Genomic DNA, 13422 nt, shown 5'->3' on the forward strand with positions numbered 1-13422 from the left:
ATTGAGAAGCCTTCTGCGTCCCGAGGGCAACTCTATGCCGTGCTGAGTCAAAGCACACAGAACTGCTCTCCTCCTTGCGACAGTTAAAAGAGCCATTTCTCTGTCAGGTTATACGCCTCGCGCCGGGTGACTCCGAACCGGGATAAGCTAACGCGGTTTTGACATGTACAGACATAACAGGATACTAACAACACAACACCGACCAAACACACAGATAAGTAGAATTAAATAATACTGTCATGGAATCCAGCTGTTTATGAAGATTCCTTTACGGGGGGGGCATAAGTGGCACGACTGAAGAATCACTGCTGCAGAGGGAGGTGTCTGGTGGGTCTAGGGGCCTGTTCACACGCCACGGCCTGTCGTCGGTGCTTGCTTCCGGAAGCATTCCCCCGGCATCTCAAATCGGTTGAGAATCTGCGGCATTTCTTGGCACGTTCTGCTGAATTACAGCACGTACCTGAATCCCGTTTGTCAGGAACCCCCGCTTTTGCTGTGGGGAGATGGGGGAGTGGCAGAGTTCTGTAGGTCAGAGTGAACTACAATCGCTGCCAAGACCCCCCCCCCCTCCCGCCGTGAACTGACATAGATTAATACTCTAGCTATTACATAACTGCTTTGTTTCACCTCCACCCACGAGGTTGTTTTCTTCAGAGTGAAAAAATTATGTTTCTCTGAAAGTCTTCAACATCTTAAATCCGTAGATCTGTTGGTCGACATGAAAAGACATTCATGTTGCCAAACCCAGGCTGCATGTAAGCAATGCTGGCAAAATCAGCTTTAATCGGACTATGAAAGACTTCAGGACAGGACAGTGACTGTTGTCTTGGTGTTTTATGTGGGGTAACATCAATTCAAATCAGGCCAATGAGACAGACCATAAAGTCAGGCGTTTAGTTTGTTCTGGACGATTCTTCAGCTCAGCAGAAGATGAGAGAGTTTGCAGGTGCCCCGGGAGAGACACAATCAGCCCTTAAATGGGGGCCACAGTGAACAGGAGGTGGCTCATTTCCATTGTAATAGGAGAGAGTGATGCTCAGAACCTGCCACTTGCCATTTTCATTTTCCCCTTTTTCAAGCTCCAAAGATGAAAATGGATGGTGGATTTCTCCTGGGACATGGGTGCAAACTATGGGCTTTAATGAGGACGGCAGAGGGTGGGGCGCAGCCTGGTCTGTCTAAGGAGGGGCCACACATGCCCTAAAAAAGCTGCAGGAGACACACGGCTGAAGCACTGACTCAGAGTCCCTGTAACGTGCCGTTCCGTATGTGTCTGTGCTTCACACACTCTAATTTTCACCGTGCTAAAGGAGTCACAGGGGCTCACATGTGACACAGCGCAAACCAGGCTGGAATCTCACCCACGCTGCCTTATTATTCAAATTGTCTGTCTGTTACTATCCATAAAGGAAAAAAGCAGGACAAAAAATAATCATGTGAGTTTAGTGCTGTCACTGCCACGGGCCAGATACTGCACCTGAACCCGGAGTTTGCTGATGCTTTCCTGCATGGCATCTTTTTGCACTTGATCAACACATTTGTTACACATACTGTAAGGACTATTTGTTCTTTTGGTAATACTTTACTTGATGGAACACAAATAATATAAAATTATACTATTACTTATGTATTAATTAACCACAAACTAAGTCTTAGTTAGTTGGCGGAGTGGTGACCCTGAGGCTAGGGATTTGCGCCCGCGTTTGTAAGGTCAGTGGATCACATCCCGCGAATGCCAGCAGTGATACCTGCATTCACTTCATCCTGGGTATGACTTTAATCTACATCCAGCCCTGAAATCAGGTCCTCCAACTTACCAGGGAATTTGGGGGTTGGTGGCAGGATTGGCACTCCAGCTGCTGGAAGAAACTCATACTGGCCCATTTGGACTAGTGTGGTGCTGAGGTATCACCGCCCATACAGCTGTGCTCAGGCTCTCATCCCTGAGCTGGTTTGTCGTGTGGTGGGTGTGATAATGTGCTGTAATCAGCGTGCGACCCCCCCCCCCCCCTCCTCACCCACGTCTTAGTTACGTACTGATTTCCTGTCCATAAATCATTAATGAATCACGATGCATCTTTTATCTCAAAGTTAATATATTTGTTACTATATCCAGTTCTGTAAACCTTTGTGAACTAATGAAGGAAGTACTGAAGGAACTAGTCATGAATAACTCAAGTAAAATATTGATCTCATATTTGATCATTAATCATTCATGACACATCTTTTTGTCAGTGTTTGTTCATGATTTGTTCATGATTTGTATTTCGGTAGTAACTGAGCTATCACTAAGTATTTGTGTCGCCTCGAGTGTTACTGTTCTTCTTTAATTTTGTAGCAGTAATCATACATCTGTTGTTTTGCATATGTGTGTGCATGTGTTTACTGGAGACTGTGCTGCTGTAAGGGTAACTGTGGATAATATAAACAGTGACACACGCAGAATGACACCAGTGGTGTTAACTGTTCTGAATGACACACTGTGACATCGTCAGAAGAACATCATGCTGACAGTGGGCAACCCCATCCTCACCTCCAGTGTCCTTTCTCTCAAAACAAAGAACATGGCCATTGATTTCACAGGGTTTGGTGTATGGTTAGGTTAGGCTAGGTTATGTGTGAGAATGACAATGACTGTTTTTTTGCGAGTATAGACAGAAACATATAACCTGACGGTATGTCGAAGAGCTCGTGGAGACCCACTTCGTCCCGTTTAAAGGTTCTTTACAATGACATGTAGCTTTCTGCATTCAGGAGTCAGACGCCCGCAAACTGGGCAATTTATAGAGTTTATGCTGCGTATTTGCAGAGCAGATGTGCCTCCAGTGGCTTCACTGTCTGCCGGATTCTTCGGAAGTCAAGAGCAGGAGCTTCTCATGCTTTTTTATAAAACATCTGCATCAGATTTATGTTCAAAGTCAGAGGTACAGAACAATTTTCAAAAGCAAAACAGCATTTCATGAACTTTAATGAATCAACATTAACTTTCTACATTAGACATCAATATATAACAATAATAGGAACTTAACGCAAACATTTGCTGATTATTTTGACTGTCTGTCATGGGGGGGAGGGTGGTGGTTATGAGGAGTTATGTATGTATATGAGTTTGGTGGTTCCACTTCAAGCCACGTTAAGCATTTTCACATTAACCATATTGATTCATGTGCCGCATTACCAACTGGGTCCAGATTAATTTAAGATTTGGTTCACATTTCCTTTGGATTTTGAGAACCCCCGACATAGAGTTGCCAAATATTTCAATCTCTGGGTTTAAACAGCAAAAAGCGTTCAGCAAGGCCGACTCTGTAATCTTCAGGAAGTGTCTTTGTCAGCCAGTGTTGAGGGCCAAAGGATTGCAGCGATCCATGCAGGCGTCTCTCAGCATCAGCCCTTAAGGGCCTGGGGGGGTGTCACCCTGAAGGAGGTCGCATCTATGACTCAGGAAAAGTGAAATGATATTTCTTGCATTTCGTTCATGGTTTTCTGATAAAACAGGAATAATATGGAATTAAAACAAAACAGCAATCTGAATTTGGGCAATAATCATTCATGTTTGTTTGTATGCTGTGTGTATGTCTGTCCGCGACTGCATCCGTGTCTGTCTGTGCATGTCTGCGCAAATGCATATCTGCACTCACCTTGGAAATATGGTGGAACGGCAGGTGGAAGACCACATTTATCCACGTGCAGGTCTGTGCCCACAGGGAACTGGGCAATCTCACTGCAGAGGCTCAAAGGGGATGAATGTAAGGGATTGATGCACCCCCATGTTTATAAAGCACCATCCTTGCTGCTCTGGTGTATCTGTCCTGCATCTCTGGGTCCTTCTGTTCAGACCATGTTTCCCTAAAGAAATTCCACATCTGCCTTTAGCATCATCTTAAATGGTGATGTACAAAATCCTGACGCATTTCTGCATTCGTAACCTGTACAACAATTTGTGCCTCACTGCTCCTTATGCCCCAAAAACAAAACCCATCAGTCATGCTTATTTAATGCCTATCGGCATCTACCAGAACATTATGAAAGTTATTTAAGTCTGATGCCATTCAGCAGTTGTATAAATCCATTTTCTCCTTTTCCTTTTGCTATTGGAGGTACTACAAAATATGAAAACAATTTTGTGTGGAGAATTCCCTGAAGCTTCTGCCTCACCATAGGCACTCTACAGGGCTTCTATTAACCTATAAATGCAATGCTGCCCCTTGTCCAATTCATTGTGTTAGGCCGGCCCTTCTTACTATGGCCCTTCTTATTATGGCCCCTTCTTACTATGGCCCTTCTTACTATGGCCCTTCTTACTATGGCCCTTCTTATTATGGCCCCTTCTTACTATGGCCCTTCTTATTATGGCCCTTTTTATTATGGCCCCTTCTTACCATGGCCCATCTTATTATGGCCCTTCTTACCATGGCCCTTCTTATTATGGCCCCTTCTTACTATGGCCCTTCTTACTATGGCCCTTCTTATTATGGCCCTTCTTACCATGGCCCTTCTTATTATGGCCCCTTCTTACTATGGCCCTTCTTATTATGGCCCTTCTTACTATGGCCCTTCTTATTATGGCCCTTCTTACTATGGCCCTTCTTACTATGGCCCTTCTTATTATGGCCCTTCTTACCATGGCCCTTCTTATTATGGCCCCTTCTTACTATGGCCCTTCTTATTATGGCCCTTCTTACTATGGCCCTTCTTATTATGGCCCTTCTTACTATGGCCCTTCTTATTATGGCCCTTCTTACTATGGCCCTTCTTATTATGGCCCTTCTTATTATAGCCCTTCTTGCTATGGCCCTTCTTACTATGGCCCTTCTTATTATGGCCCTTCTTACTATGGCCCTTCTTATTATGGCCCTTCTTATTATAGCCCTTCTTGCTATGGCCCTTCTTACTATGGCCCTTCTTACTATGGCCCTTCTTACTATGGCCCTTCTTATTATGGCCCCTTCTTACTATGGCCCTTCTTACTATGGCCCTTCTTATTATGGCCCTTCTTATTATGGCCCTTCTTACTATGGCCCTTCTTATTATGGCCCTTCTTACTATGGCCCTTCTTACTATGGCCCTTCTTATTATGGCCCTTCTTACTATGGCCCATCTTATTATGGCCCTTCTTACCATGGCCCTTCTTATTATGGGCCCTTCTTACTATGGCCCTTCTTACTATGGCCCTTCTTACCATGGCCCATCTTATTATGGCCCTTCTTATTATGGCCCTTCTTACTATGGCCCATCTTATTATGGCCCTTCTTACTATGGCCTTTCTTATTATGGCCCTTCTTACTATGGCCCTTCTTACTATGGCCCTTCTTACTATGGCCCATCTTATTATGGCCCTTCTTATTATGGCCCTTCTTACTATGGCCCATCTTATTATGGCCCTTCTTACTATGGCCTTTCTTATTATGGCCCTTCTTACTATGGCCCTTCTTACCATGGCCCATCTTATTATGGCCCTTCTTATTATGGCCCTTCTTACTATGGCCCATCTTATTATGGCCCTTCTTACTATGGCCCTTCTTATTATGGCCCTTCTTACTGTGGCCCTTCTTACTATAGCCCTTCTTATTATGGCCCTTCTTACCATGGCCCTTCTTACTATGGCCCTTCTTACTATGGCCCTTCTTATTATGGCCCTTCTTACCATGGCCCTTCTTATTATGGCCCCTTCTTACTATGGCCCTTCTTACTATGGCCCTTCTTATTATGGCCCTTCTTATTATGGCCCTTCTTACTATGGCCCTTCTTATTATGGCCCTTCTTACTATGGCCCTTCTTATTATGGCCCTTCTTACTATGGTCCATCTTATTATGGCCCTTCTTACCATGGCCCTTCTTATTATGGCCCCTTCTTACTATGGCCCTTCTTATTATGGCCCTTCTTACTATGGTCCATCTTATTATGGCCCTTCTTACCATGGCCCTTCTTATTATGGCCCCTTCTTACTATGGCCCTTCTTATTATGGCCCTTCTTATTATGGCCCCTTCTTACTATGGCCCTTCTTATTATGGCCCTTCTTACTATGGCCCTTCTTACCATGGCCCTTCTTATTATGGCCCCTTCTTACTATGGCCCTTCTTATTATGGCCCTTCTTGCTATGGCCCTTCTTATTATGGCCCTTCTTACCATGGCCCTTCTTATTATAGCCCTTCTTGCTATGGCCCTTCTTACTATGGCCCTTCTTATTATGGCCCTTCTTACTATGGCCCTTCTTATTATGGCCCTTCTTACTATGGCCCTTCTTATTATGGCCCCTTCTTACTATGGCCCTTCTTATTATGGCCCTTCTTACTATGGCCCTTCTTATTATGGCCCATCTTATTATGGCCCTTCTTACCATGGCCCTTCTTATTATGGGCCCTTCTTACTATGGCCCTTCTTATTATGGCCCTTCTTATTATGGGCCCTTCTTACTATGGCCCTTCTTATTATGGCCCTTCTTACTATGGCCCTTCTTACTATGGCCCTTCTTACCATGGCCCATCTTATTATGGCCCTTCTTACTATGGCCCTTCTTATTATAGCCCTTCTTGCTATGGCCCTTCTTACTATGGCCCTTCTTATTATGGCCCCTTCTTACTATGGCCCTTCTTATTATGGCCCTTCTTACTATGGCCCTTCTTATTATGGCCCTTCTTATTATGGGCCCTTCTTACTATGGCCCTTCTTATTATGGCCCTTCTTACTATGGCCCTTCTTACTATGGCCCTTCTTACCATGGCCCATCTTATTATGGCCCCTTCTTACTATGGCCCATCTTATTATGGCCCTTCTTACCATGGCCCTTCTTATTATGGGCCCTTCTTACTATGGCCCTTCTTACTATGGCCCTTCTTACTATGGCCCTTCTTACTATGGCCCTTCTTACCATGGCCCATCTTATTATGGCCCTTCTTATTATGGCCCTTCTTACTATGGCCCATCTTATTATGGCCCTTCTTACTATGGCCTTTCTTATTATGGCCCTTCTTACTATGGCCCTTCTTACTATGGCCCTTCTTACTATGGCCCATCTTATTATGGCCCTTCTTATTATGGCCCTTCTTACTATGGCCCATCTTATTATGGCCCTTCTTACTATGGCCTTTCTTATTATGGCCCTTCTTACTATGGCCCTTCTTACCATGGCCCATCTTATTATGGCCCTTCTTATTATGGCCCTTCTTACTATGGCCCATCTTATTATGGCCCTTCTTACTATGGCCCTTCTTATTATGGCCCTTCTTACTGTGGCCCTTCTTACTATAGCCCTTCTTATTATGGCCCTTCTTACTATGGCCCTTCTTACTATAGCCCTTCTTACCATGGCCCTTCTTATTATGGCCCCTTCTTACTATGGCCCTTCTTACTATGGCCCTTCTTATTATGGCCCCTTCTTACTATGGCCCTTCTTACTATGGCCCTTCTTATTATGGCCCTTTTTACTATGGCTCTTCTTACTATGGCCCTTCTTATTATGGCCCTTCTTATTATGGCCCCTTCTTACTATGGCCCTTCTTATTATGGCCCCTTCTTACTATGGCCCTTCTTACTATGGCCCTTCTTATTATGGCCCTTCTTATTATGGCCCCTTCTTACTATGGCCCTTCTTACTATGGCCCTTCTTACTATAGCCCTTCTTACCATGGCCCTTCTTATTATGGCCCCTTCTTACTATGGCCCTTCTTACTATGGCCCTTCTTATTATGGCCCCTTCTTACTATGGCCCTTCTTACTATGGCCCTTCTTATTATGGCCCTTCTTATTATGGCCCCTTCTTATTATGGCCCTTCTTACTATGGCCCTTCTTATTATGGCCCCTTCTTACTATGGCCCTTCTTATTATGGCCCTTCTTATTATGGCCCTTCTTATTATGGCCCTTCTTGCTATGGCCCTTCTTATTATGGCCCCTTCTTACTATGGCCCTTCTTATTATGGCCCTTCTTATTATGGCCCTTCTTGCTATGGCCCTTCTTATTATGGCCCCTTCTTACTATGGTCCATCTTATTATGGCCCCTTCTTACTATGGCCCTTCTTACTATGGCCCTTCTTATTATGGCCCTTTTTACTATGGCTCTTCTTACTATGGCCCTTCTTATTATGGCCCTTCTTATTATGGCCCCTTCTTACTATGGCCCTTCTTATTATGGCCCTTCTTATTATGGCCCCTTCTTATTATGGCCCTTCTTACTATGGCCCTTCTTATTATGGCCCCTTCTTACTATGGCCCTTCTTATTATGGCCCTTCTTATTATGGCCCTTCTTATTATGGCCCTTCTTGCTATGGCCCTTCTTATTATGGCCCCTTCTTACTATGGCCCTTCTTATTATGGCCCTTCTTATTATGGCCCCTTCTTACTATGGCCCTTCTTATTATGGCCCCTTCTTACTATGGCCCTTCTTATTATGGCCCCTTCTTACTATGGCCCTTCTTATTATGGCCCTTCTTACTATGGCCCTTCTTACCATGGCCCATCTTATTATGGCCCTTCTTACTATGGCCCTTCTTATTATGGCCCTTCTTACTATGGCCCTTCTTACCATGGCCCATCTTATTATGGCCCTTCTTACTATGGCCCTTCTTATTATGGCCCTTCTTATTATGGCCCTTCTTGCTATGGCCCATCTTATTATGGCCCTTCTTACTATGGCCCTTCTTATTATGGCCCTTCTTACTATGGCCCTTCTTATTATGGCCCCTTCTTACTATGGCCCTTCTTATTATGGCCCTTCTTACTATGGTCCATCTTATTATGGCCCTTCTTACCATGGCCCTTCTTATTATGGCCCCTTCTTACTATGGCCCTTCTTATTATGGCCCTTCTTATTATGGCCCCTTCTTACTATGGCCCTTCTTATTATGGCCCTTCTTACTATGGCCCTTCTTACCATGGCCCTTCTTATTATGGCCCCTTCTTACTATGGCCCTTCTTATTATGGCCCTTCTTGCTATGGCCCTTCTTATTATGGCCCTTCTTACCATGGCCCTTCTTATTATAGCCCTTCTTGCTATGGCCCTTCTTACTATGGCCCTTCTTATTATGGCCCTTCTTACTATGGCCCTTCTTATTATGGCCCTTCTTACTATGGCCCTTCTTATTATGGCCCCTTCTTACTATGGCCCTTCTTATTATGGCCCTTCTTACTATGGCCCTTCTTATTATGGCCCATCTTATTATGGCCCTTCTTACCATGGCCCTTCTTATTATGGGCCCTTCTTACTATGGCCCTTCTTATTATGGCCCTTCTTATTATGGGCCCTTCTTACTATGGCCCTTCTTATTATGGCCCTTCTTACTATGGCCCTTCTTACTATGGCCCTTCTTACCATGGCCCATCTTATTATGGCCCTTCTTACTATGGCCCTTCTTATTATAGCCCTTCTTGCTATGGCCCTTCTTACTATGGCCCTTCTTATTATGGCCCCTTCTTACTATGGCCCTTCTTATTATGGCCCTTCTTACTATGGCCCTTCTTATTATGGCCCTTCTTATTATGGGCCCTTCTTACTATGGCCCTTCTTATTATGGCCCTTCTTACTATGGCCCTTCTTACTATGGCCCTTCTTACCATGGCCCATCTTATTATGGCCCCTTCTTACTATGGCCCATCTTATTATGGCCCTTCTTACCATGGCCCTTCTTATTATGGGCCCTTCTTACTATGGCCCTTCTTACTATGGCCCTTCTTACTATGGCCCTTCTTACTATGGCCCTTCTTACCATGGCCCATCTTATTATGGCCCTTCTTATTATGGCCCTTCTTACTATGGCCCATCTTATTATGGCCCTTCTTACTATGGCCTTTCTTATTATGGCCCTTCTTACTATGGCCCTTCTTACTATGGCCCTTCTTACTATGGCCCATCTTATTATGGCCCTTCTTATTATGGCCCTTCTTACTATGGCCCATCTTATTATGGCCCTTCTTACTATGGCCTTTCTTATTATGGCCCTTCTTACTATGGCCCTTCTTACCATGGCCCATCTTATTATGGCCCTTCTTATTATGGCCCTTCTTACTATGGCCCATCTTATTATGGCCCTTCTTACTATGGCCCTTCTTATTATGGCCCTTCTTACTGTGGCCCTTCTTACTATAGCCCTTCTTATTATGGCCCTTCTTACTATGGCCCTTCTTACTATAGCCCTTCTTACCATGGCCCTTCTTATTATGGCCCCTTCTTACTATGGCCCTTCTTACTATGGCCCTTCTTATTATGGCCCCTTCTTACTATGGCCCTTCTTACTATGGCCCTTCTTATTATGGCCCTTTTTACTATGGCTCTTCTTACTATGGCCCTTCTTATTATGGCCCTTCTTATTATGGCCCCTTCTTACTATGGCCCTTCTTATTATGGCCCCTTCTTACTATGGCCCTTCTTACTATGGCCCTTCTTATTATGGCCCTTCTTATTATGGCCCCTTCTTACTATGGCCCTTCTTACTATGGCCCTTCTTACTATAGCCCTTCTTACCATGGCCCTTCTTATTATGGCCCCTTCTTACTATGGCCCTTCTTACTATGGCCCTTCTTATTATGGCCCCTTCTTACTATGGCCCTTCTTACTATGGCCCTTCTTATTATGGCCCTTCTTATTATGGCCCCTTCTTATTATGGCCCTTCTTACTATGGCCCTTCTTATTATGGCCCCTTCTTACTATGGCCCTTCTTATTATGGCCCTTCTTATTATGGCCCTTCTTATTATGGCCCTTCTTGCTATGGCCCTTCTTATTATGGCCCCTTCTTACTATGGCCCTTCTTATTATGGCCCTTCTTATTATGGCCCTTCTTGCTATGGCCCTTCTTATTATGGCCCCTTCTTACTATGGTCCATCTTATTATGGCCCCTTCTTACTATGGCCCTTCTTACTATGGCCCTTCTTATTATGGCCCTTTTTACTATGGCTCTTCTTACTATGGCCCTTCTTATTATGGCCCTTCTTATTATGGCCCCTTCTTACTATGGCCCTTCTTATTATGGCCCTTCTTATTATGGCCCCTTCTTATTATGGCCCTTCTTACTATGGCCCTTCTTATTATGGCCCCTTCTTACTATGGCCCTTCTTATTATGGCCCTTCTTATTATGGCCCTTCTTATTATGGCCCTTCTTGCTATGGCCCTTCTTATTATGGCCCCTTCTTACTATGGCCCTTCTTATTATGGCCCTTCTTATTATGGCCCCTTCTTACTATGGCCCTTCTTATTATGGCCCCTTCTTACTATGGCCCTTCTTATTATGGCCCCTTCTTACTATGGCCCTTCTTATTATGGCCCTTCTTACTATGGCCCTTCTTACCATGGCCCATCTTATTATGGCCCTTCTTACTATGGCCCTTCTTATTATGGCCCTTCTTACTATGGCCCTTCTTACCATGGCCCATCTTATTATGGCCCTTCTTACTATGGCCCTTCTTATTATGGCCCTTCTTATTATGGCCCTTCTTGCTATGGCCCATCTTATTATGGCCCTTCTTACTATGGCCCTTCTTATTATGGCCCTTCTTACTATGGCCCTTCTTATTATGGCCCTTCTTATTATGGCCCTTCTTGCTATGGCCCTTCTTATTATGGCCCCTTCTTACTATGGCCCTTCTTATTATGGCCCTTTTTACTATGGCTCTTCTTACTATGGCCCTTCTTATTATGGCCCTTCTTACTATGGCCCTTCTTATTATGGCCCTTCTTACTATGGCCCTTCTTACTATGGCCCTTCTTATTATGGCCCTTCTTACCATGGCCCTTCTTACTATGGTCCATCTTATTATGGCCCCTTCTTACTATGGCCCTTCTTATTATGGCCCCTTCTTACTATGGTCCATCTTATTATGGCCCCTTCTTACTATGGCCCTTCTTATTATGGCCCCTTCTTACTATGGCCCTTCTTATTATGGCCCCTTCTTACTATGGCCCTTCTTATTATGGCCCCTTCTTACTATGGCCCTTCTTATTATGGCCCCTTCTTACTATGGCCCTTCTTACTATGGCCCTTCTTATTATGGCCCTTCTTACTATGGCCCTTCTTACCATGGCCCTTCTTACTATGGCCCTTCTTATTATGGCCCCTTCTTACTATGGCCCTTCTTATTATGGCCCCTTCTTACTATGGCCCTTCTTATTATGGCCCTTCTTACTATGGCCCTTCTTACCATGGCCCTTCTTACTATGGTCCATCTTATTATGGCCCCTTCTTACTATGGCCCTTCTTATTATGGCCCCTTCTTACTATGGCCCTTCTTATTATGGCCCCTTCTTACTATGGTCCATCTTATTATGGCCCTTCTTACTATGGCCCTTCTTATTATGGCCCCTTCTTACTATGGCCCTTCTTATTATGGCCCCTTCTTACTATGGCCCTTCTTATTATGGCCCTTCTTACTATGGCCCATCTTATTATGGCCCTTCTTACTATGGCCCTTCTTATTATGGCCCTTCTTATTATGGCCCTTCTTATTATGGCCCTTCTTGCTATGGCCCATCTTATTATGGCCCTTCTTACTATGGCCCTTCTTATTATGGCCCCTTCTTACTATGGCCCTTCTTATTATGGCCCCTTCTTACTATGGTCCATCTTATTATGGCCCCTTCTTACTATGGTCCATCTTATTATGGCCCCTTCTTACTATGGCCCTTCTTATTATGGCCCCTTCTTACTATGGCCCTTCTTATTATGGCCCCTTCTTACTATGGTCCATCTTATTATGGCCCCTTCTTACTATGGTCCATCTTATTATGGCCCCTTCTTACTATGGCCCTTCTTATTATGGCCCCTTCTTACTATGGCCCTTCTTATTATGGCCCCTTCTTACTATGGCCCTTCTTATTATGGCCCCTTCTTACTATGGCCCTTCTTATTATGGCCCCTTCTTACTATGGCCCTTCTTACTATGGCCCTTCTTATTATGGCCCTTTTTACTATGGCTCTTCTTACTATGGCCCTTCTTATTATGGCCCTTCTTATTATGGCCCTTCTTACCATGGCCCATCTTATTATGGCCCTTCTTATTATGGCCCTTCTTACTATGGCCCTTCTTATTATGGCCCTTCTTACTATGGCCCTTCTTACTATGGCCCTTCTTATTATGGCCCCTTCTTACTATGGCCCTTCTTATTATGGCCCCTTCTTACTATGGCCCTTCTTATTATGGCCCCTTCTTACTATGGCCCTTCTTATTATGGCCCCTTCTTACTATGGCCCTTCTTACTATGGCCCTTCTTATTATGGCCCTTTTTACTATGGCTCTTCTTACTATGGCCCTTCTTATTATGGCCCCTTCTTACTATGGCCCTTCTTATTATGGCCCTTCTTACTATGGCCCTTCTTACTATGGCCCTTCTTATTATGGCCCTTCTTATTATGGCCCTTCTTACTATGGCCCTTCTTATTATGGCCCTTCTTACTATGGCCCTTCTTACTATGGCCCTTCTTATTA

The sequence above is a fragment of the Brienomyrus brachyistius genome, chromosome 10 (genome assembly GCF_023856365.1).
Source record: "Brienomyrus brachyistius isolate T26 chromosome 10, BBRACH_0.4, whole genome shotgun sequence".
NCBI classification, from domain to species: domain Eukaryota; kingdom Metazoa; phylum Chordata; class Actinopteri; order Osteoglossiformes; family Mormyridae; genus Brienomyrus; species Brienomyrus brachyistius.